Genomic DNA, 23,548 nt, shown 5'->3' on the forward strand with positions numbered 1-23,548 from the left:
TAAGAAGATTGGAGAAACTTGACTTTTCGCCCGAAAACGGAAAAAAACGTAAGGGGTAACACTGTCGTTTTTTTTTGGGTCAAAATTTTGAGTTTCCATATCTCAGCTCTGGAAGGGTCTAGAGCCTCCATTTTTGCGCTCAGGTCAAAGTCTCGCGGCCCTCTATCATAATCCAGAGTTTTGAGAAGATTGGAGAAACTTGATTTTTCGCCCGAAAACGAAAAAAAACGTAAGGGGTAACACTGTCATTTTTTTTTCGGGTCGAAATTTTGAGTTTCCATATCTCAGCTCTGGAAGGGTATAGAGCCTCCATTTTTGCGCTCAGGTCAAAGTCTCGAGGCCCTCTATCATAATCCAGAGTTTTGAGAAGATTTGAGGAACTTGATTTTTCGCCCGAAAACGAAAAAAAACGTAAGGGGTAACACTGTCGTTTTTTTTTCGGGTCGAAATTTTGAGTTTCCATATCTCAGCTCTGGAAGGGTCTAGAGCCTTCATTTTTGCGCTCAGGTCAAAGTCTCGCGGCCCTCTATCATAATCCAGAGTTTTGAGAAGATTGGAGAAACTTGATTTTTCGCCCGAAAACGGAAAAAAACGTAAGGGGTAACACTGTCGATTTTTGTTCAGGTCGAAATTTTGAGTTCCCATATCTCAGCTCTGGAAGGGTCTAGAGCCTCCATTTTTGCGCTCAGGTCAAAGTCTCGCGGCCCTCTATCATAATCCAGAGTTTTGAGAAGATTGGAGAAACTTGATTTTTCGCCCAAAAACGAAAAAAACGTAAGGGGTAACACTGTCGTTTTTTTTCCGGGTCGAAATTTTGAGTTTCCATATCTCAGCTCTGGAAGGGTCTAGAGCCTCCATTTTTGCGCTCAGGTCAAAGTCTCGCGGCCCTCTATCATAATCCAGAGTTTTGAGAAGATTGGAGAAACTTGATTTTTCGCCCGAAAACGGAAAAAAAACGTAAGGTGTAACACTGTCGTTTTTTTTTTCAGTTCGAAATTTTGAGTTTCCATATCTCAGCTCTGGAAGGGTCTAGAGCCTCCATTTTTGCGCTCAGGTCAAAGTCTCGCGGCCCTCTATCATAATCCAGAGTTTTGAGAAGATTGGAGAAACTTGATTTTTCGCCCGAAAACGGAAAAAAACGTAAGGGGTAACACTGTCGTTTTTTTTTCGGGTCGAAATTTTGAGTTTCCATATCTCAGCTCTGGAAGGGTCTAGAGCCTCCATTTTTGCGCTCAGGTCAAAGTCTCGCGGCCCTCTATCATAATCCAGAGTTTTGTGAAGATTGGAGAAACTTGATTTTTCGCCCGAAAACGGAAAAAAACGTAAGGGGTAACACTGTCATTTTTTTTTTCGGGTCGAAATTTTGAGTTTCCATATCTCAGCTCTGGAAGGGTCTAGAGCCTCCATTTTTGCGCTCAGGTCAAAGTCTCGCGGCCCTCTATCATAATCCAGAGTTTTGAGAAGATTGGAGAAACTTGATTTTTCGCCCGAAAACGAAAAAAACGTAAGGGGTAACACTGTCGTTTTTTTTCCGGGTCGAAATTTTGAGTTTCCACATCTCAGCTCTGGAAGGGTCTAGAGCCTCCATTTTTGCGCTCACGTCAAAGTCTCGCGGCCCTCTATCATAATCCAGAGTTTTGAGAAGATTGGAGAAACTTGACTTTTCGCCCGAAAACGGAAAAAAACGTAAGGGGTAACACTGTCGTTTTTTTTTTGGGTCAAAATTTTGAGTTTCCATATCTCAGCTCTGGAAGGGTCTAGAGCCTCCATTTTTGCGCTCAGGTCAAAGTCTCGCGGCCCTCTATCATAATCCAGAGTTTTGAGAAGATTGGAGAAACTTGATTTTTCGCCCGAAAACGAAAAAAAACGTAAGGGGTAACACTGTCGTTTTTTTTTCGGGTCGAAATTTTGAGTTTCCATATCTCAGCTCTGGAAGGGTATAGAGCTTCCATTTTTGCGCTCAGGTCAAAGTCTCGAGGCCCTCTATCATAATCCAGAGTTTTGAGAAGATTTGAGAAACTTGATTTTTCGCCCGAAAACGAAAAAAAACGTAAGGGGTAACACTGTCGTTTTTTTTTCGGGTCGAAATTTTGAGTTTCCATATCTCAGCTCTGGAAGGGTCTAGAGCCTTCATTTTTGCGCTCAGGTCAAAGTCTCGCGGCCCTCTATCATAATCCAGAGTTTTGAGAAGATTGGAGAAACTTGATTTTTCGCCCGAAAACGAAAAAAAACGTAAGGGGTAACACTGTCGTTTTTTTTTCGGGTCAAAATTTTGAGTTTCCATATCTCAGCTCTGGAAGGGTCTAGAGCCTCCATTTTTGCGCTCAGGTTAAAGTCTCGCGGCCCTCTATCATAATCCAGAGTTTTGAGAAGATTGGAGAAACTTTATTTTTCGCCCGAAAAAAAAAACGAAAGGGGTACCACTGTCGTTTTTTTTTTTGGGTCGAAATTTTGAGTTTCCATATCTCAGCTCTGGAAGGGTTTAGAGCCTCCATTTTTGCGCTCAGGTCAAAGTCTCGCGGCCCTCTATCATAATCCAGAGTTTTGAGAAGATTGGAGAAACTTGATTTTTCGCCCGAAAACGAAAAAAACGTAAGGGGTAACACTGTCGTTTTTTTTCCGGGTCGAAATTTTGAGTTTCCACATCTCAGCTCTGGAAGGGTCTAGAGCCTCCATTTTTGCGCTCAGGTCAAAGTCTCGCGGCCCTCTATCATAATCCAGAGTTTTGAGAAGATTGGAGAAACTTGACTTTTCGCCCGAAAACGGAAAAAAACGTAAGGGGTAACACTGTCGTTTTTTTTTTGGGTCAAAATTTTGAGTTTCCATATCTCAGCTCTGGAAGGGTCTAGAGCCTCCATTTTTGCGCTCAGGTCAAAGTCTCGCGGCCCTCTATCATAATCCAGAGTTTTGAGAAGATTGGAGAAACTTGATTTTTCGCCCGAAAACGAAAAAAAACGTAAGGGGTAACACTGTCGTTTTTTTTTCGGGTCGAAATTTTGAGTTTCCATATCTCAGCTCTGGAAGGGTATAGAGCCTCCATTTTTGCGCTCAGGTCAAAGTCTCGAGGCCCTCTATCATAATCCAGAGTTTTGAGAAGATTTGAGAAACTTGATTTTTCGCCCGAAAACGAAAAAAAACGTAAGGGGTAACACTGTCGTTTTTTTTTCGGGTCGAAATTTTGAGTTTCCATATCTCAGCTCTGGAAGGGTCTAGAGCCTTCATTTTTGCGCTCAGGTCAAAGTCTCGCGGCCCTCTATCATAATCCAGAGTTTTGAGAAGATTGGAGAAACTTGATTTTTCGCCCGAAAACGAAAAAAACGTAAGGGGTAACACTGTCGTTTTTTTTTCGGGTCAAAATTTTGAGTTTCCACATCTCAGCTCTGGAAGGGTCTAGAGCCTCCATTTTTGCGCTCAGGTTAAAGTCTCGCGGCCCTCTATCATAATCCAGAGTTTTGAGAAGATTGGAGAAACTTTATTTTTCGCCCGAAAAAAAAAACGAAAGGGGTACCACTGTCGTTTTTTTTTTTGGGTCGAAATTTTGAGTTTCCATATCTCAGCTCTGGAAGGGTTTAGAGCCTCCATTTTTGCGCTCAGGTCAAAGTCTCGCGGCCCTCTATCATAATCCAGAGTTTTGAGAAGATTGGAGAAACTTGATTTTTCGCCCGAAAACGGAAAAAAACGTAAGGGGTAACACTGTCGTTTTTTTTCCGGGTCGAAATTTTGAGTTTCCATATCTCAGCTCTGGAAGGGTCTAGAGCCTCCATTTTTGCGCTCAGGTCAAAGTCTCGCGGCCCTCTATCATAATCCAGAGTTTTGAGAAGATTGGAGAAACTTGATTTTTCGCCCGAAAACGGAAAAAAAACGTAAGGTGTAACACTGTCGTTTTTTTTTTCAGTTCGAAATTTTGAGTTTCCATATCTCAGCTCTGGAAGGGTCTAGAGCCTCCATTTTTGCGCTCAGGTCAAAGTCTCGCGGCCCTCTATCATAATCCAGAGTTTTGAGAAGATTGGAGAAACTTGATTTTTCGCCCGAAAACGGAAAAAAACGTAAGGGGTAACACTGTCGTTTTTTTTTCGGGTCGAAATTTTGAGTTTCCATATCTCAGCTCTGGAAGGGTCTAGAGCCTCCATTTTTGCGCTCAGGTCAAAGTCTCGCGGCCCTCTATCATAATCCAGAGTTTTGTGAAGATTGGAGAAACTTGATTATTCGCCCGAAAACGGAAAAAAACGTAAGGGGTAACACTGTCATTTTTTTTTTCGGGTCGAAATTTTGAGTTTCCATATCTCAGCTCTGGAAGGGTCTAGAGCCTCCATTTTTGCGCTCAGGTCAAAGTCTCGCGGCCCTCTATCATAATCCAGAGTTTTGAGAAGATTGGAGAAACTTGATTTTTCGCCCGAAAACGAAAAAAACGTAAGGGGTAACACTGTCGTTTTTTTTCCGGGTCGAAATTTTGAGTTTCCACATCTCAGCTCTGGAAGGGTCTAGAGCCTCCATTTTTGCGCTCAGGTCAAAGTCTCGCGGCCCTCTATCATAATCCAGAGTTTTGAGAAGATTGGAGAAACTTGACTTTTCGCCCGAAAACGGAAAAAAACGTAAGGGGTAACACTGTCGTTTTTTTTTTGGGTCAAAATTTTGAGTTTCCATATCTCAGCTCTGGAAGGGTCTAGAGCCTCCATTTTTGCGCTCAGGTCAAAGTCTCGCGGCCCTCTATCATAATCCAGAGTTTTGAGAAGATTGGAGAAACTTGATTTTTCGCCCGAAAACGGAAAAAAACGTAAGGGGTAACACTGTCGTTTTTTTTCCGGGTCGAAATTTTGAGTTTCCATATCTCAGCTCTGGAAGGGTCTAGAGCCTCCATTTTTGCGCTCAGGTCAAAGTCTCGCGGCCCTCTATCATAATCCAGAGTTTTGAGAAGATTGGAGAAACTTGATTTTTCGCCCGAAAACGAAAAAAAAACGTAAGGGGTAACACTGTCGTTTTTTTTTCGGGTCGAAATTTTGAGTTTCCATATCTCAGCTCTGGAAGGGTATAGAGCCTCCATTTTTGCGCTCAGGTCAAAGTCTCGAGGCCCTCTATCATAATCCAGAGTTTTGAGAAGATTTGAGAAACTTGATTTTTCGCCCGAAAACGAAAAAAAACGTAAGGGGTAACACTGTCGTTTTTTTTTCGGGTCGAAATTTTGAGTTTCCATATCTCAGCTCTGGAAGGGTCTAGAGCCTTCATTTTTGCGCTCAGGTCAAAGTCTCGCGGCCCTCTATCATAATCCAGAGTTTTGAGAAGATTGGAGAAACTTGATTTTTCGCCCGAAAACGAAAAAAACGTAAGGGGTAACACTGTCGTTTTTTTTTCGGGTCAAAATTTTGAGTTTCCACATCTCAGCTCTGGAAGGGTCTAGAGCCTCCATTTTTGCGCTCAGGTTAAAGTCTCGCGGCCCTCTATCATAATCCAGAGTTTTGAGAAGATTGGAGAAACTTTATTTTTCGCCCGAAAAAAAAAACGAAAGGGGTACCACTGTCGTTTTTTTTTTTGGGTCGAAATTTTGAGTTTCCATATCTCAGCTCTGGAAGGGTTTAGAGCCTCCATTTTTGCGCTCAGGTCAAAGTCTCGCGGCCCTCTATCATAATCCAGAGTTTTGAGAAGATTGGAGAAACTTGATTTTTCGCCCGAAAACGGAAAAAAACGTAAGGGGTAACACTGTCGTTTTTTTTCCGGGTCGAAATTTTGAGTTTCCATATCTCAGCTCTGGAAGGGTCTAGAGCCTCCATTTTTGCGCTCAGGTCAAAGTCTCGCGGCCCTCTATCATAATCCAGAGTTTTGAGAAGATTGGAGAAACTTGATTTTTCGCCCGAAAACGGAAAAAAAACGTAAGGTGTAACACTGTCGTTTTTTTTTTCAGTTCGAAATTTTGAGTTTCCATATCTCAGCTCTGGAAGGGTCTAGAGCCTCCATTTTTGCGCTCAGGTCAAAGTCTCGCGGCCCTCTATCATAATCCAGAGTTTTGAGAAGATTGGAGAAACTTGATTTTTCGCCCGAAAACGGAAAAAAACGTAAGGGGTAACACTGTCGTTTTTTTTCGGGTCGAAATTTTGAGTTTCCATATCTCAGCTCTGGAAGGGTCTAGAGCCTCCATTTTTGCGCTCAGGTCAAAGTCTCGCGGCCCTCTATCATAATCCAGAGTTTTGTGAAGATTGGAGAAACTTGATTATTCGCCCGAAAACGGAAAAAAACGTAAGGGGTAACACTGTCATTTTTTTTTTCGGGTCGAAATTTTGAGTTTCCATATCTCAGCTCTGGAAGGGTCTAGAGCCTCCATTTTTGCGCTCAGGTCAAAGTCTCGCGGCCCTCTATCATAATCCAGAGTTTTGAGAAGATTGGAGAAACTTGATTTTTCGCCCGAAAACGAAAAAAACGTAAGGGGTAACACTGTCGTTTTTTTTCCGGGTCGAAATTTTGAGTTTCCACATCTCAGCTCTGGAAGGGTCTAGAGCCTCCATTTTTGCGCTCAGGTCAAAGTCTCGCGGCCCTCTATCATAATCCAGAGTTTTGAGAAGATTGGAGAAACTTGACTTTTCGCCCGAAAACGGAAAAAAACGTAAGGGGTAACACTGTCGTTTTTTTTTTGGGTCAAAATTTTGAGTTTCCATATCTCAGCTCTGGAAGGGTCTAGAGCCTCCATTTTTGCGCTCAGGTCAAAGTCTCGCGGCCCTCTATCATAATCCAGAGTTTTGAGAAGATTGGAGAAACTTGATTTTTCGCCCGAAAACGAAAAAAAACGTAAGGGGTAACACTGTCGTTTTTTTTTCGGGTCGAAATTTTGAGTTTCCATATCTCAGCTCTGGAAGGGTATAGAGCCTCCATTTTTGCGCTCAGGTCAAAGTCTCGAGGCCCTCTATCATAATCCAGAGTTTTGAGAAGATTTGAGAAACTTGATTTTTCGCCCGAAAACGAAAAAAAACGTAAGGGGTAACACTGTCGTTTTTTTTTCGGGTCGAAATTTTGAGTTTCCATATCTCAGCTCTGGAAGGGTCTAGAGCCTTCATTTTTGCGCTCAGGTCAAAGTCTCGCGGCCCTCTATCATAATCCAGAGTTTTGAGAAGATTGGAGAAACTTGATTTTTCGCCCGAAAACGAAAAAAACGTAAGAGGTAACACTGTCGTTTTTTTTTCGGGTCAAAATTTTGAGTTTCCATATCTCAGCTCTGGAAGGGTCTAGAGCCTCCATTTTTGCGCTCAGGTTAAAGTCTCGCGGCCCTCTATCATAATCCAGAGTTTTGAGAAGATTGGAGAAACTTTATATTTCGCCCGAAAAAAAAAACGACAGGGGTACCACTGTCGTTTTTTTTTTGGGTCGAAATTTTGAGTTTCCATATCTCAGCTCTGGAAGGGTTTAGAGCCTCCATTTTTGCGCTCAGGTCAAAGTCTCGCGGCCCTCTATCATAATCCAGAGTTTTGAGAAGATTGGAGAAACTTGATTTTTCGCCCGAAAACGGAAAAAAACGTAAGGGGTAACACTGTCGATTTTTGTTCAGGTCGAAATTTTGAGTTCCCATATCTCAGCTCTGGAAGGGTCTAGAGCCTCCATTTTTGCGCTCAGGTCAAAGTCTCGCGGCCCTCTATCATAATCCAGAGTTTTGAGAAGATTGGAGAAACTTGATTTTTCGCCCGAAAACGGAAAAAAACGTAAGGGGTAACACTGTCGTTTTTTTTCGGGTCGAAATTTTGAGTTTCCATATCTCAGCTCTGGAAGGGTCTAAGCCTCCATTTTTGCGCTCAGGTCAAAGTCTCGCGACCCTCTATCATAATCCAGAGTTTTGAGAAGATTGGAGAAACTTGATTTTTCGCCCGAAAACGAAAAAAAACGTAAGGGGTAACACTGTCGTTTTTTTTTCGGGTCGAAATTTTGAGTTTCCATATCTCAGCTCTGGAAGGGTCTAGAGCCTCCATTTTTGCGCTCAGGTCAAAGTCTCGCGGCCCTCTATCATAATCCAGAGTTTTGAGAAGATTGGAGAAACTTGATTTTTCGCCCAAAAACGAAAAAAACGTAAGGGGTAACACTATCGTTTTTTTTTCGGGTCGAAATTTTGAGTTTCCATATCTCAGCTCTGGAAGGGTCTAGAGCCTCCATTTTTGCGCTCAGGTCAAAGTCTCGCGGCCCTCTATCATAATCCAGAGTTTTGAGAAGATTGGAGAAACTTTATTTTTCGCCCGGAAAAAAAAACGAAAGGGGTACCACTGTCGTTTTTTTTTTTTGGGTCGAAATTTTGAGTTTCCATATCTCAGCTCTGGAAGGGTCTAGAGCCTCCATTTTTGCGCTCAGGTCAAAGTCTCGCGGCCCTCTATCATAATCCAGAGTTTTGAGAAGATTGGAGAAACTTGATTTTTCGCCCAAAAACGAAAAAAACGTAAGGGGTAACACTGTCATTTTTTTTCCGGGTCGAAATTTTGAGTTTCCATATTTCAGCTCTGGAAGGGTCTAGAGCCTCCATTTTTGCGCTCAGGTCAAAGTCTCGCGGCCCTCTATCATAATCCAGAGTTTTGAGAAGATTGGAGAAACTTGATTTTTCGCCCGAAAACGAAAAAAAAACGTAAGGGGTAACACTGTCGTTTTTTTTTACGGTTCGAAATTTTGAGTTTCCATATCTCAGCTCTGGAAGGGTCTAGAGCCTCCATTTTTGCGCTCAGGTCAAAGTCTCGCGGCCCTCTATCATAATCCAGAGTTTTGAGAAGATTGGAGAAACTTGATTTTTCGCCCGAAAACGGAAAAAAACGTAAGGGGTAACACTGTCGTTTTTTTTTTCGGGTCGAAATTTTGAGTTTCCATATCTCAGCTCTGGAAGGGTCTAGAGCCTACATTTTTGCGCTCAGGTCAAAGTCTCGCGGCCCTCTATCATAATCCAGAGTTTTGAGAAGATTGGAGAAACTTGATTTTTCGCCCGAAAACGGAAAAAAACGTAAGGGGTAACACTGTCGTTTTTTTTTCGGGTCGAAATTTTGAGTTTCCATATCTCAGCTCTGGAAGGGTCTAGAGCCTCCATTTTTGCGCTCAGGTCAAAGTCTCGCGGCCCTCTATCATAATCCAGAGTTTTGTGAAGATTGGAGAAACTTGATTTTTCGCCCGAAAACGGAAAAAAACGTAAGGGGTAACACTGTCGTTTTTTTTTCGGGTCGAAATTTTGAGTTTCCATATCTCAGCTCTGGAAGGGTCTAGAGCCTCCATTTTTGCGCTCAGGTCAAAGTCTTGCGGCCCTCTATCATAATCCAGAGTTTTGAGAAGATTGGAGAAACTTGATTTTTCGCCCGAAAACGGAAAAAAACGTAAGGGGTAACACTGTCGTTTTTTTTTTCGGGTCGAAATTTTGAGTTTCCATATCTCAGCTCTGGAAGGGTCTAGAGCCTCCATTTTTGCGCTCAGGTCAAAGTCTCGCGGCCCTCTATAATAATACAGAGTTTTGAGAAGATTGGAGAAACTTGATTTTTCGCCCGAAAACGGAAAAAAACGTAAGGGGTAACACTGTCGTTTTTTTTCGGGTCGAAATTTTGAGTTTCCATATCTCAGCTCTGGAAGGGTCTAAGCCTCCATTTTTGCGCTCAGGTCAAAGTCTCGCGACCCTCTATCATAATCCAGAGTTTTGAGAAGATTGGAGAAACTTGATTTTTCGCCCGAAAACGAAAAAAAACGTAAGGGGTAACACTGTCGTTTTTTTTTCGGGTCGAAATTTTGAGTTTCCATATCTCAGCTCTGGAAGGGTCTAGAGCCTCCATTTTTGCGCTCAGGTCAAAGTCTCGCGGCCCTCTATCATAATCCAGAGTTTTGAGAAGATTGGAGAAACTTGATTTTTCGCCCAAAAACGAAAAAAACGTAAGGGGTAACACTGTCGTTTTTTTTTCGGGTCGAAATTTTGAGTTTCCATATCTCAGCTCTGGAAGGGTCTAGAGCCTCCATTTTTGCGCTCAGGTCAAAGTCTCGCGGCCCTCTATCATAATCCAGAGTTTTGAGAAGATTGGAGAAACTTGATTTTTCGCCCGAAAACGGAAAAAAACGAAAGGGGTAACACTGTCGTTTTTTTTTTCGGGTCGAAATTTTGAGTTTCCATATCTCAGCTCTGGAAGGGTCTAGAGCCTCCATTTTTGCGCTCAGGTCAAAGTCTCGCGGCCCTCTATCATAATCCAGAGTTTTGAGAAGATTGGAGAAACTTCACTTTTCGCCCGAAAACGGAAAAAAACGTAAGGGGTAACACTGTCGTTTTTTTTTCGGGTCGAAATTTTGAGTTTCCATATCTCAGCTCTGGAATGGTCTAGAGCCTCCATTTTTGCTCTCAGGTCAAAGTCTCGCGGCCCTCTATCATAATCCAGAGTTTTGAGAAGATTGGAGAAACTTGATTTTTCGCCCGAAAACGGAAAAAAACGTAAGGGGTAACACTGTCGTTTTTTTTTCGGGTCAAAATTTTGAGTTTCCATATCTCAGCTCTGGAAGGGTCTAGAGCCTCCATTTTTGCGCTCAGGTCAAAGTCTCGCGGCCCTCTATCATAATCCAGAGTTTTGAAAGGATTGGAGAAACTTTATTTTTCGCCCGAAAAAAAAACCGAAAGGGGTACCACTGTCGTTTTTTTTTTTGGGTCGAAATTTTGAGTTTCCATATCTCAGCTCTGGAAGGGTTTAGAGCCTCCATTTTTGCGCTCAGGTCAAAGTCTCGCGGCCCTCTATCATAATCCAGAGTTTTGAGAAGATTGGAGAAACTTGATTTTTCGCCCGAAAACGGAAAAAAACGTAAGGGGTAACACTGTCGGTTTTTGTTCAGGTCGAAATTTTGAGTTCCCATATCTCAGCTCTGGAAGGGTCTAGAGCCTCCATTTTTGCGCTCAGGTCAAAGTCTCGCGGCCCTCTATCATAATCCAGAGTTTTGAGAAGATTGGAGAAACTTGATTTTTCGCCCGAAAACGAAAAAAAACGTAAGGGGTAACACTGTCGTTTTTTTTTCGGGTCGAAATTTTGAGTTTCCATATCTCAGCTCTGGAAGGGTCTAGAGCCTCCATTTTTGCGCTCAGGTCAAAGTCTTGCGGCCCTCTATCATAATCCAGAGTTTTGAGAAGATTGGAGAAACTTGATTTTTCGCCCGAAAACGAAAAAAAACGTAAGGGGTAACACTGTCGTTTTTTTTTCGGGTCGAAATTTTGAGTTTCCATATCTCAGCTCTGGAAGGGTCTAGAGCCTCCATTTTTGCGCTCAGGTCAAAGTCTTGCGGCCCTCTATCATAATCCAGAGTTTTGAGAAGATTGGAGAAACTTGATTTTTCGCCCGAAAACGAAAAAAAACGTAAGGGGTAACACTGTCGTTTTTTTTTCGGGTCGAAATTTTGAGTTTCCATATCTCGGCTCTGGAAGGGTCTAGAGCCTCCATTTTTGCGCTCAGGTCAAAGTCTCGCGGCCCTCTATAATAATCCAGAGTTTTGAGAAGATTGGAGAAACTTGATTTTTCGCCCGAAAACGGAAAAAAACGTAAGGGGTAACACTGTCGTTTTTTTTCGGGTCGAAATTTTGAGTTTCCACATCTCAGCTCTGGAAGGGTCTAAGCCTCCATTTTTGCGCTCAGGTCAAAGTCTCGCGACCCTCTATCATAATCCAGAGTTTTGAGAAGATTGGAGAAACTTGATTTTTCGCCCGAAAACGAAAAAAAACGTAAGGGGTAACACTGTCGTTTTTTTTTCGGGTCGAAATTTTGAGTTTCCATATCTCAGCTCTGGAAGGGTCTAGAGCCTCCATTTTTGCGCTCAGGTCAAAGTCTCGCGACCCTCTATCATAATCCAGAGTTTTGAGAAGATTGGAGAAACTTGATTTTTCGCCCGAAAACGAAAAAAAACGTAAGGGGTAACACTGTCGTTTTTTTTTCGGGTCGAAATTTTGAGTTTCCATATCTCAGCTCTGGAAGGGTCTAGAGCCTCCATTTTTGCGCTCAGGTCAAAGTCTCGCGGCCCTCTATCATAATCCAGAGTTTTGAGAAGATTGGAGAAACTTGATTTTTCGCCCAAAAACGAAAAAAACGTAAGGGGTAACACTGTCGTTTTTTTTCCGGGTCGAAATTTTGAGTTTCCATATCTCAGCTCTGGAAGGGTCTAGAGCCTCCATTTTTGCGCTCAGGTCAAAGTCTCGCGGCCCTCTATCATAATCCAGAGTTTTGAGAAGATTGGAGAAACTTGATTTTTCGCCCGAAAACGAAAAAAACGTAAGGGGTAACACTGTCGTTTTTTTTTCGGGTCAAAATTTTGAGTTTCCATATCTCAGCTCTGGAAGGGTCTAGAGCCTCCATTTTTGCGCTCAGGTTAAAGTCTCGCGGCCCTCTATCATAATCCAGAGTTTTGAGAAGATTGGAGAAACTTTATTTTTCGCCCGAAAAAAAAAACGAAAGGGGTACCACTGTCGTTTTTTTTTTTGGGTCGAAATTTTGAGTTTCCATATCTCAGCTCTGGAAGGGTTTAGAGCCTCCATTTTTGCGCTCAGGTCAAAGTCTCGCGGCCCTCTATCATAATCCAGAGTTTTGAGAAGATTGGAGAAACTTGATTTTTCGCCCGAAAACGAAAAAAACGTAAGGGGTAACACTGTCGTTTTTTTTCCGGGTCGAAATTTTGAGTTTCCACATCTCAGCTCTGGAAGGGTCTAGAGCCTCCATTTTTGCGCTCAGGTCAAAGTCTCGCGGCCCTCTATCATAATCCAGAGTTTTGAGAAGATTGGAGAAACTTGACTTTTCGCCCGAAAACGGAAAAAAACGTAAGGGGTAACACTGTCGTTTTTTTTTTGGGTCAAAATTTTGAGTTTCCATATCTCAGCTCTGGAAGGGTCTAGAGCCTCCATTTTTGCGCTCAGGTCAAAGTCTCGCGGCCCTCTATCATAATCCAGAGTTTTGAGAAGATTGGAGAAACTTGATTTTTCGCCCGAAAACGAAAAAAAACGTAAGGGGTAACACTGTCGTTTTTTTTTCGGGTCGAAATTTTGAGTTTCCATATCTCAGCTCTGGAAGGGTATAGAGCCTCCATTTTTGCGCTCAGGTCAAAGTCTCGAGGCCCTCTATCATAATCCAGAGTTTTGAGAAGATTTGAGAAACTTGATTTTTCGCCCGAAAACGAAAAAAAACGTAAGGGGTAACACTGTCGTTTTTTTTTCGGGTCGAAATTTTGAGTTTCCATATCTCAGCTCTGGAAGGGTCTAGAGCCTTCATTTTTGCGCTCAGGTCAAAGTCTCGCGGCCCTCTATCATAATCCAGAGTTTTGAGAAGATTGGAGAAACTTGATTTTTCGCCCGAAAACGAAAAAAACGTAAGGGGTAACACTGTCGTTTTTTTTTCGGGTCAAAATTTTGAGTTTCCACATCTCAGCTCTGGAAGGGTCTAGAGCCTCCATTTTTGCGCTCAGGTTAAAGTCTCGCGGCCCTCTATCATAATCCAGAGTTTTGAGAAGATTGGAGAAACTTTATTTTTCGCCCGAAAAAAAAAACGAAAGGGGTACCACTGTCGTTTTTTTTTTTGGGTCGAAATTTTGAGTTTCCATATCTCAGCTCTGGAAGGGTTTAGAGCCTCCATTTTTGCGCTCAGGTCAAAGTCTCGCGGCCCTCTATCATAATCCAGAGTTTTGAGAAGATTGGAGAAACTTGATTTTTCGCCCGAAAACGGAAAAAAACGTAAGGGGTAACACTGTCGTTTTTTTTCCGGGTCGAAATTTTGAGTTTCCATATCTCAGCTCTGGAAGGGTCTAGAGCCTCCATTTTTGCGCTCAGGTCAAAGTCTCGCGGCCCTCTATCATAATCCAGAGTTTTGAGAAGATTGGAGAAACTTGATTTTTCGCCCGAAAACGGAAAAAAAACGTAAGGTGTAACACTGTCGTTTTTTTTTTCAGTTCGAAATTTTGAGTTTCCATATCTCAGCTCTGGAAGGGTCTAGAGCCTCCATTTTTGCGCTCAGGTCAAAGTCTCGCGGCCCTCTATCATAATCCAGAGTTTTGAGAAGATTGGAGAAACTTGATTTTTCGCCCGAAAACGGAAAAAAACGTAAGGGGTAACACTGTCGTTTTTTTTTCGGGTCGAAATTTTGAGTTTCCATATCTCAGCTCTGGAAGGGTCTAGAGCCTCCATTTTTGCGCTCAGGTCAAAGTCTCGCGGCCCTCTATCATAATCCAGAGTTTTGTGAAGATTGGAGAAACTTGATTATTCGCCCGAAAACGGAAAAAAACGTAAGGGGTAACACTGTCATTTTTTTTTCGGGTCGAAATTTTGAGTTTCCATATCTCAGCTCTGGAAGGGTCTAGAGCCTCCATTTTTGCGCTCAGGTCAAAGTCTCGCGGCCCTCTATCATAATCCAGAGTTTTGAGAAGATTGGAGAAACTTGATTTTTCGCTCGAAAACGAAAAAAACGTAAGGGGTAACACTGTCGTTTTTTTTCCGGGTCGAAATTTTGAGTTTCCACATCTCAGCTCTGGAAGGGTCTAGAGCCTCCATTTTTGCGCTCAGGTCAAAGTCTCGCGGCCCTCTATCATAATCCAGAGTTTTGAGAAGATTGGAGAAACTTGACTTTTCGCCCGAAAACGGAAAAAAACGTAAGGGGTAACACTGTCGTTTTTTTTTTGGGTCAAAATTTTGAGTTTCCATATCTCAGCTCTGGAAGGGTCTAGAGCCTCCATTTTTGCGCTCAGGTCAAAGTCTCGCGGCCCTCTATCATAATCCAGAGTTTTGAGAAGATTGGAGAAACTTGATTTTTCGCCCGAAAACGAAAAAAAACGTAAGGGGTAACACTGTCGTTTTTTTTTCGGGTCGAAATTTTGAGTTTCCATATCTCAGCTCTGGAAGGGTATAGAGCCTCCATTTTTGCGCTCAGGTCAAAGTCTCGAGGCCCTCTATCATAATCCAGAGTTTTGAGAAGATTTGAGAAACTTGATTTTTCGCCCGAAAACGAAAAAAAACGTAAGGGGTAACACTGTCGTTTTTTTTTCGGGTCGAAATTTTGAGTTTCCATATCTCAGCTCTGGAAGGGTCTAGAGCCTTCATTTTTGCGCTCAGGTCAAAGTCTCGCGGCCCTCTATCATAATCCAGAGTTTTGAGAAGATTGGAGAAACTTGATTTTTCGCCCGAAAACGAAAAAAACGTAAGGGGTAACACTGTCGTTTTTTTTTCGGGTCAAAATTTTGAGTTTCCATATCTCAGCTCTGGAAGGGTCTAGAGCCTCCATTTTTGCGCTCAGGTTAAAGTCTCGCGGCCCTCTATCATAATCCAGAGTTTTGAGAAGATTGGAGAAACTTTATATTTCGCCCGAAAAAAAAAAACGACAGGGGTACCACTGTCGTTTTTTTTTGGGTCGAAATTTTGAGTTTCCATATCTCAGCTCTGGAAGGGTTTAGAGCCTCCATTTTTGCGCTCAGGTCAAAGTCTCGCGGCCCTCTATCATAATCCAGAGTTTTGAGAAGATTGGAGAAACTTGATTTTTCGCCCGAAAACGGAAAAAAACGTAAGGGGTAACACTGTCGATTTTTGTTCAGGTCGAAATTTTGAGTTCCCATATCTCAGCTCTGGAAGGGTCTAGAGCCTCCATTTTTGCGCTCAGGTCAAAGTCTCGCGGCCCTCTATCATAATCCAGAGTTTTGAGAAGATTGGAGAAACTTGATTTTTCGCCCGAAAACGGAAAAAAACGTAAGGGGTAACACTGTCGTTTTTTTTCGGGTCGAAATTTTGAGTTTCCATATCTCAGCTCTGGAAGGGTCTAAGCCTCCATTTTTGCGCTCAGGTCAAAGTCTCGCGACCCTCTATCATAATCCAGAGTTTTGAGAAGATTGGAGAAACTTGATTTTTCGCCCGAAAACGAAAAAAAACGTAAGGGGTAACACTGTCGTTTTTTTTTCGGGTCGAAATTTTGAGTTTCCATATCTCAGCTCTGGAAGGGTCTAGAGCCTCCATTTTTGCGCTCAGGTCAAAGTCTCGCGGCCCTCTATCATAATCCAGAGTTTTGAGAAGATTGGAGAAACTTGATTTTTCGCCCAAAAACGAAAAAAACGTAAGGGGTAACACTGTCGTTTTTTTTTCGGGTCGAAATTTTGAGTTTCCATATCTCAGCTCTGGAAGGGTCTAGAGCCTCCATTTTTGCGCTCAGGTCAAAGTCTCGCGGCCCTCTATCATAATCCAGAGTTTTGAGAAGTTTGGAGAAACTTGACTTTTCGCCCGAAAACGGAAAAAAACGTAAGGGGTAACACTGTCGTTTTTTTTTTCGGGTCGAAATTTTGAGTTTCCATATCTCAGCTCTGGAATGGTCTAGAGCCTCCATTTTTGCGCTCAGGTCAAAGTCTCGCGGCCCTCTATCATAATCCAGAGTTTTGAGAAGGTTGGAGAAACTTGATTTTTCGCCCGAAAACGGAAAAAAACGTAAGGGGTAACACTGTCGTTTTTTTTTTGGGTCAAAATTTTGAGTTTCCATATCTCAGCTCTGGAAGGGTCTAGAGCCTCCATTTTTTGCGCTCAGGTCAAAGTCTCGCGGCCCTCTATCATAATCCAGAGTTTTGAGAAGATTGGAGAAACTTGATTTTTCGCCCGAAAACGAAAAAAAACGTAAGGGGTAACACTGTCGTTTTTTTTTCGGGTCGAAATTTTGAGTTTCCATATCTCAGCTCTGGAAGGGTATAGAGCCTCCATTTTTGCGCTCAGGTCAAAGTCTCGCGGCCCTCTATCATAATCCAGAGTTTTGAGAAGATTGGAGAAACTTGATTTTTCGCCCGAAAACGAAAAAAAACGTAAGGGGTAACACTGTCGTTTTTTTTTCGGGTCGAAATTTTGAGTTTCCATATCTCAGCTCTGGAAGGGTCTAGAGCCTCCATTTTTGCGCTCAGGTCAAAGTCTCACGGCCCTCTATCATAATCCAGAGTTTTGAGAAGATTGGAGAAACTTGATTTTTCGCCCGAAAACGGAAAAAAACGTAAGGGGTAACACTGTCGTTTTTTTTTTCGGGTCGAAATTTTGAGTTTCCATATCTCAGCTCTGGAAGGGTCTAGAGCCTTCATTTTTGCGCTCAGGTCAAAGTCTCGCGGCCCTCTATCATAATCCAGAGTTTTGAGAAGATTGGAGAAACTTGATTTTTCGCCCGAAAACGAAAAAAACGTAAGGGGTAACACTGTCGTTTTTTTTTTCGGGTCAAAATTTTGAGTTTCCATATCTCAGCTCTGGAAGGGTCTAGAGCCTCCATTTTTGCGCTCAGGTCAAAGTCTCGCGGCCCTCTATCATAATCCAGAGTTTTGAGAAGATTGGAGAAACTTGATTTTTCGCCCGAAAACGGAAAAAAACGTAAGGGGTAACACTGTCGTTTTTTTTTTCGGGTCGAAATTTTGAGTTTCCATATCTCAGCTCTGGAAGGGTCTAGAGCCTTCATTTTTGCGCTCAGGTCAAAGTCTCGCGGCCCTCTATCATAATCCAGAGTTTTGAGAAGATTGGAGAAACTTGATTTTTCGCCCGAAAACGAAAAAAACGTAAGGGGTAACACTGTCGTTTTTTTTTCGGGTCAAAATTTTGAGTTTCCATATCTCAGCTCTGGAAGGGTCTAGAGCCTCCATTTTTGCGCTCAGGTCAAAGTCTCGCGGCCCTCTATCATAATCCAGAGTTTTGAGAAGATTGGAGAAACTTTATTTTTCGCCCGGAAAAAAAAACGAAAGGGGTACCACTGTCGTTTTTTTTTTTTGGGTCGAAATTTTGAGTTTCCATATCTCAGCTCTGGAAGGGTCTAGAGCCTCCATTTTTGCGCTCAGGTCAAAGTCTCGCGGCCCTCTATCATAATCCAGAGTTTTGAGAAGATTGGAGAAACTTGATTTTTCGCCCGAAAACGAAAAAAAAACGTAAGGGGTAACACTGTCGTTTTTTTTTACGGTTCGAAATTTTGAGTTTCCATATCTCAGCTCTGGAAGGGTCTAGAGCCTCCATTTTTGCGCTCAGGTCAAAGTCTCGCGGCCCTCTATCATAATCCAGAGTTTTGAGAAGATTGGAGAAACTTGATTTTTCGCCCGAAAACGGAAAAAAACGTAAGGGGTAACACTGTCGTTTTTTTTTTCGGGTCGAAATTTTGAGTTTCCATATCTCAGCTCTGGAAGGGTCTAGAGCCTACATTTTTGCGCTCAGGTCAAAGTCTCGAGGCCCTCTATCATAATCCAGAGTTTTGAGAAGATTGGAGAAACTTGATTTTTCGCCCGAAAACGAAAAAAAACGTAAGGGGTAACACTGTCGTTTTTTTTTCGGGTCGAAATTTTGAGTTTCCATATCTCAGCTCTGGAAGGGTCTAGAGCCTCCATTTTTGCGCTCAGGTTAAAGTCTCGCGGCCCTCTATCATAATCCAGAGTTTTGAGAAGATTGGAGAAACTTTATTTTTCGCCCGAAAAAAAAAACGAAAGGGGTACCACTGTCGTTTTTTTTTTTGGGTCGAAATTTTGAGTTTCCATATCTCAGCTCTGGAAGGGTTTAGAGCCTCCATTTTTGCGCTCAGGTCAAAGTCTCGCGGCCCTCTATCATAATCCAGAGTTTTGAGAAGATTGGAGAAACTTGATTTTTCGCCCGAAAACGGAAAAAAACGTAAGGGGTAACACTGTCGATTTTTGTTCAGGTCGAAATTTTGAGTTCCCATATCTCAGCTCTGGAAGGGTCTAGAGCCTCCATTTTTGCGCTCAGGTCAAAGTCTCGCGGCCCTCTATCATAATCCAGAGTTTTGAGAAGATTGGAGAAACTTGATTTTTCGCCCGAAAACGGAAAAAAACGTAAGGGGTAACACTGTCGTTTTTTTTCGGGTCGAAATTTTGAGTTTCCATATCTCAGCTCTGGAAGGGTCTAAGCCTCCATTTTTGCGCTCAGGTCAAAGTCTCGCGACCCTCTATCATAATCCAGAGTTTTGAGAAGATTGGAGAAACTTGATTTTTCGCCCGAAAACGAAAAAAAACGTAAGGGGTAACACTGTCGTTTTTTTTTCGGGTCGAAATTTTGAGTTTCCATATCTCAGCTCTGGAAGGGTCTAGAGCCTCCATTTTTGCGCTCAGGTCAAAGTCTCGCGGCCCTCTATCATAATCCAGAGTTTTGAGAAGATTGGAGAAACTTGATTTTTCGCCCAAAAACGAAAAAAACGTAAGGGGTAACACTGTCGTTTTTTTTCCGGGTCGAAATTTTGAGTTTCCATATCTCAGCTCTGGAAGGGTCTAGAGCCTCCATTTTTGCGCTCAGGTCAAAGTCTCGCGGCCCTCTATCATAATCCAGAGTTTTGAGAAGATTGGAGAAACTTGATTTTTCGCCCGAAAACGAAAAAAAAACGTAAGGGGTAACACTGTCGTTTTTTTTTTCAGTTAGAAATTTTGAGTTTCCATATCTCAGCTCTGGAAGGGTCTAGAGCCTCCATTTTTGCGCTCAGGTCAAAGTCTCGCGGCCCTCTATCATAATCCAGAGTTTTGAGAAGATTGGAGAAACTTGATTTTTCGCCCGAAAACGGAAAAAAACGTAAGGGGTAACACTGTCGTTTTTTTTTTCGGGTCGAAATTTTGAGTTTCCATATCTCAGCTCTGGAAGGGTCTAGAGCCTCCATTTTTGCGCTCAGGTCAAAGTCTCGCGGCCCTCTATCATAATCCAGAGTTTTGTGAAGATTGGAGAAACTTGATTTTTCGCCCGAAAACGGAAAAAAACGTAAGGGGTAACACTGTCGTTTTTTTTTTCGGGTCGAAATTTTGAGTTTCCATATCTCAGCTCTGGAAGGGTCTAGAGCCTCCATTTTTGCGCTCAGGTCAAAGTCTCGCGGCCCTCTATCATAATCCAGAGTTTTGAGAAGATTGGAGAAACTTGATTTTTCGCCCGAAAACGAAAAAAACGTAAGGGGTAACACTGTCGTTTTTTTTCCGGGTCGAAATTTTGAGTTTCCACATCTCAGCTCTGGAAGGGTCTAGAGCCTCCATTTTTGCGCTCAGGTCAAAGTCTCGCGGCCCTCTACCATAATCCAGAGTTTTGAGAAGATTGGAGAAACTTGACTTTTCGCCCGAAAACGGAAAAAAACGTAAGGGGTAACACTGTCGTTTTTTTTTTGGGTCAAAATTTTGAGTTTCCATATCTCAGCTCTGGAAGGGTCTAGAGCCTCCATTTTTGCGCTCAGGTCAAAATCTCGCGGCCCTCTATCATAATCCAGAGTTTTGAGAAGATTGGAGAAACTTGATTTTTCGCCCGAAAACGAAAAAAAACGTAAGGGGTAACACTGTCGTTTTTTTTTCGGGTCGAAATTTTGAGTTTCCATATCTCAGCTCTGGAAGGGTCTAGAGCCTCCATTTTTGCGCTCAGGTCAAAGTCTCGCGGCCCTCTATCATAATCCAGAGTTTTGAGAAGATTGGAGAAACTTGATTTTTCGCCCGAAAACGAAAAAAACGTAAGGGGTAACACTGTCGTTTTTTTTTTCGGGTCGAAATTTTGAGTTTCCATATCTCAGCTCTGGAAGGGTCTAGAGCCTTCATTTTTGCGCTCAGGTCAAAGTCTCGCGGCCCTCTATCATAATCCAGAGTTTTGAGAAGATTGGAGAAACTAGATTTTTCGCCCGAAAACAAAAAAAAACGTAAGGGGTAACACTGTCGTTTTTTTTTTCGGGTCGAAATTTTGAGTTTCCATATCTCAGCTCTGGAAGGGTCTAGAGCCTCCATTTTTGCGCTCAGGTCAAAGTCTCGCGGCCCTCTATCATAATCCAGAGTTTTGAGAAGATTGGAGAAACTTGATTTTTCGCCCGGAAACGAAAAAAAACGTAAGGGGTACCCCTTTCGTTTTTTTTTTCGGGCGAAAAATAAAGTTTCTCCAATCTTCTCAAAACTCTGGATTCTAATAGAGGGCCATGAGACTTAAACCTGAGTGCAAAAATGGAGGCTCTGGACCCTTCCAGAGCTGAGATACCGAAACTCAAAATTTCGACCCAAAAAGAAAACGACAGTGGTACCCCTTTCGTTTCTTTTTTTTCGGGCGAAAAATTATGTTTCTCCAATCTTCTCAAAACTCTGGATTCTGATAGAGGGCCATGAGACTTAAACCTGATAGCAAAAATTGAGGCTCTAGACCCTTCCAGAGCTGAGATATCGAAACTCAAAATTTCGACCCCAAAAAAAAACGACTCTGGTACCCCTTTCGTTTTTTTTTCGGGCGAAAAATTATGTTTCTCCAATCTTCTCAAAACTCTGGATTCTAATAGAGGGCCATGAGACTTAAACCTGAGTGCAAAAATGGGGGCTCTAGACCCTTCCAGAGCTGAGATATCGAAACTCAACATTTCGACCCAAAAAAAACCCGACAGTGGTACCCCTTTCGTTTTTTTTCGGGCCAAAAAATAAAGTTTCTCCAATCTTCTCAAAACTCTGGATTCTGATAGAGGGCCATGAGACTTAAACCTGACTGCAAAAATTGAGGCTCTAGACCCTTCCAGAGCTGCGATATCGAAACTCAAAATTTGGACCCAAAAAAAACGACAGTGGTACCCCTTTCGTTTTTTTTTTCGGGCGAAAAATAAAGTTTCTCCAATCTTCTCAAAACTCTGGATTCTACTAGAGGGCCATGAGACTTAAACCTGAGTGCAAAAATGGAGGCTCTAGACCCTTCCAGAGCTGAGATATCGAAACTCAAAATTTCGACCCAAAAAGTAAACGACAGTGGTGCCCCTTTCGTTTTTTTTTTTTCGGGGCGAAAAATGATGTTTCTCCAATCTTCGCAAAACTCTGGATTCTAATAGAGGGCCATGAGACTTAAACCTGAGTGCAAAAATGGAGGCTCTAGACCCTTCCAGAGCTGAGATATCGAAACTCAAAATTTCGTCATGAAAAAAAAACGACAGTGGTACCCCTTTCGTTTTTTTTTTCGGGTCAAAAATTAAGTTTCTCCAATCTTCTCATAACTCTGGATTCTAATAGAGGGCCATGAGACTTAAACCTGAGTGCAAAAATGGAGGCTCTAGACCCTTCCAGAGCTGAGATATCGAAACTCAAAATTTCGACCCGAAAAAAAAAACGACAGTGGTACCCCTTTCGTTTTTTTTTTTTGGGCGAAAAATAAAGTTTCTCCAATCTTCTCAAAACTCTGGATTCTAATAGAGGGCCATGAGACTTAAACCTGAGTGCAAAAATGGAGGCTCTAGACCCTTCCAGAGCTGAGATATCGAAACTCAAAATTTCGACCCGAAAAAAAAAACGACAGCGGTACCCCTTTCGTTTTTTTTTTTTTTCAGGCGAAAAATTAAGTTTCTCCAATCCTCTCAAAACTCTGGATTCTGATAGAGGGCCATGAGACTTAAACCTGAGTGCAAAAATGGAGGCTCTAGACCAGTGTTTCTCAAACTTTTTCAGCCCAAGGACCACTTTATCTTCCATTTTTTTTCTGAGGACCACCTAACAAAATCCCACTCTAACACGCCCCCAAAAACAAAACAAAAAATGTAAGGATAAGCTAAATTTAAGTTTAAATTTAACTCCTAACTGAGCTTTGACTGATATAGGCTTTTCATTTTTCTGTCAGTGAAGAAAGTAAACATAGGGTCAACTGATATAGGTTGATTTTGCCTATGAATAATTTTTTTTCAGACGCGTTTATCTAAAAGCTTGGTAATTAAGTTTATCAAATGCATTCACAATATGTATAGGCTACACATTTATTATTGTTTATGTCTAATACAGGGCTTTATAATCAAAGAGGTCCTAAATTTGAGGTTGGTAGGGGCTTCACATTTTTTAGTTATCTGATATTTGCATTTTCAAGACGTTTGAAGACCTAAAAAAAGGATATGAAATTGCTTTAAAACCATGTCAGTGGGCAGTAGATTATTTGTCAAAGGAGAGGAGAGCCTCACCTCTCATCTCACTCTTTCTTTTTTCCTCAGTCTCTTCATCACTTTCTCTTCCCCTCTGAAGACTTAGCTTTGTACTAAAGACTACAATTTGTATTATATTCTCAATATGTATACATTCATTATTACTCATGTGCCTAAAATGATGAAAACGGCTTTGTTAATGTTTCTTGTCCCCTCACAACAATGACAGTAAACTAATTATTACATTACACGTTACTATTTTTTATACTAATTTTCAGTTCAAAATGGCTATTAGTTTGCCTGATTATTTTTTGTCATTCGTTTAACATTTATGACCTAAAAAATTATGTCAAATATGAAATGTTAAGTTTAGCTACTTAGTATTACATATCGCGGGCTTTCGCGCTAATTGCGGAGCAGGCATGCTAGTCAAGTGATCAGCCGCACACATTACAAACTACTAATAAAGTGATAAGAGCAGCTTACAACAGGTAACATCTCATTCTCATACAGCTCATTCGTATTAGGCTATGTTAAACAGTGTTTATACTAAAACCGCAAGTGTGTTTTGTGCATTTTGTTTCGCAGTTACCTTCGTCTTCTAGTCTTCTCTTCTCGATAGTTCTTCCTGTTTTTAAATGTTAACGAGAATGTGTCCAATTTGGGCATGGGCGTGGTAGCTTCTCTGACGTCACACTTGGATGGGGCCGGGTTGGATGTCCACCGCAGGATGCAGCGAGAGGCTT

Source organism: Pimephales promelas, chromosome 1, assembly GCF_988280905.1.
Source record: "Pimephales promelas chromosome 1, fPimPro1.hap1.1, whole genome shotgun sequence".
NCBI classification, from domain to species: domain Eukaryota; kingdom Metazoa; phylum Chordata; class Actinopteri; order Cypriniformes; family Leuciscidae; genus Pimephales; species Pimephales promelas.